Consider the following 8576-nt stretch of genomic DNA (forward strand, 5'->3'; position numbering starts at 1 on the left):
ACAACACAAACATATTTCTGAAACTGTAAATGAATAATTTCTATTTTGATGTGGTAGATTTGGGGGTTCTTTTTGTTTTGGGTTTGGTTGTTTAGTTGTATTATTTTAAAGCAGTCTGAGTCTCATAGTGGGTGTACAGTATGACTGGTCAAGGCAGTAGAAATGAGGACTTAAAGACAATTTTTTTGCTTGGGTCTGATTTGATCATTATTCCATTTTTTTCCCCATTTCAAGCAATTCCAACCATCTACAAAAAAAGCACACCACCGTGCTAGGGAATGAAGCACAGAAGCAAGGTGAGGCATTAGGAACTTAATATGAATATTAATGATTATGATTATGCTAGTTATGAGTGTCAAACTTTGTACAATCTGTTCTTCTCATCTCTGTTCCCATCCACCCATTCCATACATACTGGCAGAAGTATCAAAAGAGCAATTCAAGATAGAGGACTGAGAGAACAGTATTACAGCTTGTAACATGAAAAACTAACTTCCCCAGCCTGCGGGTGTGTTTTATACCCCCAGCTAAGATGACACATTTCTCTCTTTTAACAATATCCAAAGTGTTGCAGACTCTTGTTTGTAGCAGCAGCAAAGTGTCTTACAGGAAATTTCTGTACTGATGCCCAGGGGATTTTGCTGGTTCCAATAGCTTTTCTGTCAGCCTCCATGCCCTGCTTTGCACCCTGCTCACACAGATAATGCTGTCTGCTCTGCTCTGTAATTCTTCAGCTCACACAAGAGCAAGTATCAGTTTCCTGATCAAATGTGAGTTATGTTGACTTGTGCTTGTGTGCTCCTGCCAGAGCAGCTGGTTTGGTTGTGTCCTGTGCCCCCTGAGCCATCCAGAGGTCTCAGGTGAATTTTTTTTAGAACCTAAAAGTTTGAGATACCCCAGAAAGGCACTGAAATGTGGCTATTTCTGGCAGAATGGGTCTTCTCAAGGATACTGGGGAACGCAAAAACCAAACCTAGGATGCAAAATGGGTTTCAGAAAAGCATAGGACAAAGGCACCTGTGACAGTTTCTTTGCGTGGGATGCTAACATTGGCACTACTTTTCTAGAATATATGGATGCAGAGAAGGATGTTGAAGACTGTAACCCCCAGCTGGTGTGGGTAAGATCCACCTGAGTGCTGGCCTCTCTAGAGCTTAGATACCAGCTGAGGTGGTGTTGCAGTATTTGCATTTCACCCCTCTGTTACCAGACAACAACCTTCTAGCCTGGCACACTGCAGAACACGAAGCAGTACCATTACCTCTGCCTTTATTTTAAGTAATTGTTATTACATTCTCTGACACACATTTTATGTGTAGTGCTGGATGCTGCTGTCTCGAGCAGATGTAAGAGTCTTTTATGGCTCCCTCCCACCCTTGTTCCAGCCATTTCAAGCACTGATTGTGCTGTGGTTGCAGCAGCCTGGCCACCCCATTCCTCTCCTGCACTGCTGCCCCTGGGCCACAAGCTGCAGCAGTCCCTCAGCAAACATTCTGCCAGACGTGTCAGTACCAGAGCAGAACAGAGAGAGCTTTCAGCAGCTGTATGGCACAGCACAGAGGTAAGCACTGTGTGCAGAGTGCATCCTGACTAAGTGACAAACTTAATGCAAAGATTTTTTTCTTGGTACAAAGTCTAGCAAGGAAACCTTAATATGAAACTGCAGTGAAGCTCTGAGTGGATTTGCTTCATGCAAGGGGTATGATGTGCAGCAGAGAGAGTGAGACTTTGACACTATTAACTCACTGTGGCAGTCTTGCAAATCTGTACTTATTTTTATATTTCTGAGCATGTCTGCAGGGGATACAAAATGGAACTTTAGATATAGAATGTTTTTCAGATTGGCAGGTACATCACAAGGTAAAGCTGCTTTGTCAGTCAAGCCTGGATATCATGGATGCTCTGTGTGACATAGCAAGAGAGACTTTTCTTGCCATGCATATTCTGCTGTGGCTTGTGACTCCTTGGAAACAAGCATTTTCTTTGTTTTCATGTCATATGGATCAGGGGACATGTCTTTTGTATTAACACTGCCACAATAAGTCTTATACCTCATACCCAGTAACCAACCCTCTACCAGTTTCTGCAATCATAATTTGTATTCTCTTGATCGCTGCAATCTTGCAACTGTAGCAATATCTTTAGAGATGAATGCCATTTCTACGGTGCCTGTTAGCTCTATCCTGTAACACACAAGCTGATACACAACAGAACAGAACATCCAGCATGTCCTGGCAGCTCACTGCCTTCCTGCTGCCAACACTGAAGGTGCTAAAAGTTTATTTACTTTTCTGCAGTCTGAAGAAAACACCTATTTGTGCTATACACCAAAACGTGAACTTATATAACTGGGACATGAAGCAGGCACTAGCTGAGCCATGTGGTCAGTGAGCTGGGGTGTTGGCAGCCTTCTGTAATTCCTGCTGTGTGTTTTGTCCTTTCCTATGCTCAGTTCACGGTTTAGGTGGTTGAGCAGTCAAACTGAGACAATTACTGAACACAGTTCAGGGATGGCAGGAAAAGGTTAATTGAAAGCTATCTGCTTTTTCCTTCCGTTCAAATGCTAGCATTTTGTTTAATGACAACCACTTGAAAAAATACTTGTTTTAGAAAAAAAAGAATGCTGCCAAAATAAACTCCACTGATCTGTGTTTATGTTTTGGTAGAAACTCTAGGCCACTCTTGAAGGTAAATGGTGAATTGCTTTACTGGCCACAGCAAGTTAATAATGAACAGCAACATTAGTGCGGGTTGGAATCAAAAAGTGCTGGCATTTGATGTTCTCTCTCTGCCTAGCTGAGGCTCCTCTGACAGTAAGCAGGAGAATGTAACCAAACACTGTGATTGACATTGCTACACAGGGAACTGGGCAATGCTTGCTTGGGTCAATCTTGTCTTCAACCTGCCTCCCTATTTCTCTATTACCAGAAAAATTTGAGCCGTTTGTCCTAAAAGTTATAAAGGAAGCTCACACACTTATTTATCAATATTTATATAAGAATGATGGCAAGAAGGGTCAGCTGGTTATAAAGATTCAGCCACAAGATGGAGCCAGTACAGTACCAGGCTCACCTTCCCAGAGGGACCAAGTGTTAGGCTGTTTTTTCTCTAAATCCTTCAGCAGTTTTAATAGGACTGTTCACGTCTCAGTTACTGAGATAGCCTTGGAGAAAATAAAAATCCATTGGAGAAAACAAAAATCAGAAATATCTAGTATTTAGGGTACAGAAATCACATATAGCCTGTTCCAACTTACAAATGAAATGTACAGGTAAGTTGGTTACCAAACATAAAAATCAGTGATGCTTTTTCTTGAGTCTAAATAAAACTAGTCTTTCCTGTAAACCCCTGCATTCTCCAGGGGTTGACAGAATTAAATGACATAAGGGGAAAAAAGGAAGGAAAGATTAAGAGGAGGGGGAAATTACAGGGTGAGGGTGGCAAATAAGGCCTTTGAGTTAATCTTACAGAATCAGGTGTATCAATACAAGTAATAAATCAGCAGAGGCAGCTCTAGCAGTTGCCACAGTGAATTTAAAAACCCCAGTGTGAAGAGCAGGAAGACGGGTTGCTTTGTATGTTGTCCTTCCAGCAATCTTTGTAGACACTTTTTAGATAAGTTACTAAAAAGATATGTGTCAAGTGTCAGGTTACAGTGTATAAACCTGTGCTCTGATAGTCACAGAACATGTTTTTTCTTGTTATTACTGTTCTTCTTTTCAGTCTCCTTCAGTTTCAAAGTTATGCTAGATTCATATTAATTACAATAAAAGCTTTTATTTGTGTCCTTCTCAGAAAATTTCCATGGCCAACATTACTCTTTACTTTGTATATTCATCTCAATATTGCAAAAAGAATCAGCTCTTTAGTATCTGTCTTCATATAATTCCAGAGAATAATTTGATGCCCTGTTGCATTTTGCCCTGTGTACAATAGGCTGGCTACCACAGGAAGTCAATCCTAATCGAAATTGGTTCCAATTCAATTTTTCCTAGGGTATTGCTTTGCTATGGAAATCTGTAATTCACCTCTGAAACGAAATTAAATTCACCTTCTGTGAAAAACTCCAGGTAACATGCTGGTCATTCCTGATAGCAGATGCCTTCTGAATGTGGCCAAGCTTTTAATTTGTATAGTATGTCTAGCCTGATTCATGAGAAAACACAAGTTGAAAGTATTTTTACCATCAATTAAATAACTTTGGGTTTGCTTGCCCCTATAATAAGATATTCCTGTTTTTGAAGTGTGAACAGCAATTCTCAAATGTCTTTGGGGATCCCAATAAAGAATCAGTTGAACTGGCAATTAATTGCACAGACAGATACAATAATCTGATTGGCTGAACAGGAGAAGGACAGTCCCATGCTTGAATCCACTGCAGGAATCCACAGCTCAAGAAATCATTTGATACCTTGGAAAGGATCTGAGAAGAGATACAGAAACAACTTAGAAATTGAAAAATGTGTTTTATCAAATGCTGTTACTTAAAAGGATGCTCTCGTGTCTGTAGTGAGTCCTACGGTCTCCTCCATCTTACAGAGACAGAGGAAACAACAGCTGAAAGGTAAAATTAAATACATTAATGGGAGAAATTATGAGAGTAATTAATGACTGGAACAAGGATTTAACAATTTGTGTAGACAGGATGTTCTAAGGCATGTTTCCCTAAGGGATGTTCTGGTTTAAATGACAAGTAATATCACCAGTCACATGGCTTCTGTCCCATGGTGAGCTGTACCACATGATTACAATAATCCTCTGGCTCTATTTATCTGTGAAATGATAGAATATGCTTGTGCTGGATGCCCTAATCTGGGCAGGATAGAAGATGAAGATTGAAATATAAATCTGGATTTTAAGATAAGAAATACCTCTCTTAGAATAAAGGGGAGAAAAAAGAGGAAACTGAACAATCCCAATACAGAAAAAGCTTGAATCCTTGCCTCTAGCCAACTGTTTTGCATATATAGGCAAGCATATGCAGAATGTATTTCTACAAAACACATCTCAACAGAAATTTAATCTCTGCTTTTCTATGGCTCACAAAACACAAATTAAACTTCCCAGATAAGCAACAGCTGGCCAAGAGTCAGCCAGGGAGCTGATAGCTGCATGAAATATATGACAATCCTACATTAGGATGGAGTATGTATACATTGAAATGCTTATGTAGTTCTCTTTATTCTACTACCTTTCCTTTTCCCTCAGAAAAACGTATCTTCTGCTTTCTCTTCTGCTAAGTACAGAAAATCCCTACTAGCATCTGATTTTGTGATTTAAATGCTATACTACTCATCAAGTGCAATTAGTTTCTATGTGTTGTTGTGCTGGTTTACTGTGTTGCCACTCCTGTTTGCATGCTAAATATTCCACTGTACTGTGTAATTTACTTACAGGAGTGAACAGCTGGAAAACGGATGATGCTGTTTCCAGCCTCCTGGTAAAGTGCAGTCTGCTCCTTGTCTACAATCCCAATGTTTCATGCTGGAGGCACAGCCTCCAGTCCTCTCTGCATTCAGAATCCCACAGCCACTGTCAGGGAGGGGCTAGAACAGTTCTGTCTGTTCCGTCTCTGGAGATGATCTAGACATCACCCCTTGCAAAGGAGCTTGAGATAGCTTCAAAGAACTACTGCTTCTTTTTCAGAGATGAGGGGGAAGTTACAGAACTAACAGACAGGACCCGTGAATCCTGCTGTTCCAGAGGTTGTAATTGGTTGTGCCAGATGCAAACACAAATGAAACAATTACAAATTCTCTCATTAGAAAAACATTGTTGTACGTTTTAGAGACACACACAGGTATTTCCACACTGCAATTGTCTGTTCTGCTCTTGAATCTCTTGACAGACTTTCACAAAGCAAACAACCAAAGCCATAAGGAAATAGTGACACAACCAGGTTTCCCCACTTACACAGCCTGGCCACAGTCCCTGAAGCTGCCTCTGCTTTTGAGGACATCTCTCCACAGCTTGGTTAGTACAAAAAACACATTTCAACAATAAATACAGCTGTCACTTGTTCTCACGATCACCATTTTCATTCCTGTGCTTATAGCATGATGATTCTTTTGTGGGCCTTATATATTTGTTTAAAGACTAAAAGAAGTATAAAACAAAACTCAACTTACTGTTATCATGTAGAGAAAGGCCTAGATATTCTACTGAAAGCTGATACTAAGTGATTTAAAAAAACAAATTCAGGGGGAAAAGATAATAAAATTTAACCTAGCAACTAAAGCATGCTGATGCTTCAAGGGCATGTGTACTAGCTAATTCCCTGATTAACCTCTCTGCTCTAGGTAGGACACTTGTATACCTGTCAGTCTGAATATTAGAAAAGTTTAATTAACATCTGGTTTTGGTGTTTCAAAAGTCACACAGGAGATAAAGTAGATCTTCCATAGTAATTATGGGCATTAACAGAGCAATTCAGATTTTGCAGATGACAAATTGACCTCCAGTGGTGTGTATTTCAGCCCACTGACAGAGGAAACATATATTCTCCTAAATTAGGTATCTGGAGCTCTGGGTGATTCTGACTTTTTTCCACATCACATCCATTTATATGTATATGAGCAGATGTCTACATCACATAAAAATCATGATACAGATTTGTTTGATTCATAGCCCCCAAACAAATCCTTTTCCTATTCTCCACTTGATGAAAGCTTGAGACATCAAAGTGTTTCAGGACAGTGATCACATCCTTTGTATTCCCTGACCCACTGAAGATGCAGCTTCTCTGCATCTTTTCGGGGTTTGCAGGTTTTATGTTGGCATAAGTGGTACAATTTAATAGATGTACTGATTTCAGAAAGCACCCCAAATGAAAGGAATTTATTTGTTCACCTGAAATACTTCCCTACACAGGCAGTTCCAGACAAGTAACTAAAATACACTGTGACAAATACCAGTGTAACTTACGTCCTAACAACAAGCTGGTTTACAATTAATGCATAATGTTGTATTTTCATATTATATAATCAGAACTTTGATATGAATTTTGTCAGCTATTTCTACATTACAGCATTTAGACCAGTTGCTGCTATGTCCCAATAAAAAAGATGCATTTTTCTTTTCCTTGGAGAACTTTGGAGAACACAATGTTACGTGAGTAACTGAGAGTACAAGATCAGATTTTTTGTTTTCCATAACTAAGCTTGCATTTATAGCAAACACATAGGAAAGTAGTTCAAATAGTTTTTAAAAAATAATGTTTCCTTCTTTTAGTGGTTTTATTTTAGCTAACACAGAGAATCTAGAGTTTGAAATTCTAAGACCAAGTGATTTTTAAAATTTGGTTAAAGTCTCCAAACTTTTGAGACTTAACATATCCTAAAGAAGCAAAGGAAACAGTGATGCAAACATTGAGATTCCATAATTTCTTCCATGCTTTTAAAGTTATTTCACTATCTCAGCCACTGACTACATGCAGTGCCCCCAAGTACATCACACCGTATTGGAGGTACATTCGTACAAGGAACCTTAACCTGCTACCACTGACTGCATCCTTGACATGTCTTTATCTTTGGGAAAAAAAAAAAAGAGAGAGAAAAGCATGAAAGGATGGTATCTAACAGTGCAGCTTGTGTATTTGTTACTAGGGAAACAAACAGCAAAGAGAAAGAAACCCTCAGTGTCCTTGTCATTTGGATCTTTCAGTAGAGAAGCGGAGCTTGTGTTGAAACAATGGAAACACTGTTCAGCTTTCAGGATCCTTTGCTGTCCTCACTGAATGACAGACACTTCTTTCTCCCCCTTGTCCATCTTGTCATCTCTGAAAATGAGAGTAATTTCTACATTCTGCACTGGATTGCTGGTTGTTTTTTCATTCACCATGTCAACTTTAATCCCCGATCCTCTGTAACATGCTCAGTTTCTAACACCCAAACCAAGATTGCAGCAGGTCTCTTAAGGTAAACGGAAGAGAGAACCCCGATGTTGTGCTCACAGCCATAGAAAAGCAGACACAGCAGCACCAACAGTGCCAGGTTGGTGCTACTTTGAGTCTGTACTGAATCAGAGTTCAAACTCAATCAGGACTTCAGAGAGGCGAGGGTACAGCAGCATTTGCTGCGCTCCAGCACGAGGAGCCGTGCAGCACTGAAGGCCTGTGTGACATCAGTGTCCCCAGGCCCGAGGCTGTGGGCTGTGTGGAGCTTTGCCACCATTCCCAGGGAAGCAGGGAGATGCCAGGCCATGTAAGGCATGACTGACACCCCTGGTTTCAGCCAGCTGAGACGTGTCAGTCACAGCTTAGCTGGACTGACACCTCCCTGTGTGGGTTGGGAGGACAACTCAGACATCAACACTGTACCGTGACTTTCTGCTCATTGCTAAATATGCACTGTATCAGATTCCATATAATTTTTCTATCAAACTATGCTATATCCTTGCTTCTTTTTCTGTTCCAATTATTATGTTGTTCATTTTTAGCTTTTGCCTCATCTAACTCATCTTGTGGGAACTGGATTAGGAAGATGGATTTGGTGCACTCTGAAGTGTAGCTAAGTAAATCCAAAGGATTATCACCTTTCTCCTGTTTTTACAAGACTACAGCTACCAGCACCAGAGCT

Source organism: Lonchura striata, chromosome 18 (assembly GCF_046129695.1).
Source record: "Lonchura striata isolate bLonStr1 chromosome 18, bLonStr1.mat, whole genome shotgun sequence".
Lineage (NCBI taxonomy): Eukaryota > Metazoa > Chordata > Aves > Passeriformes > Estrildidae > Lonchura > Lonchura striata.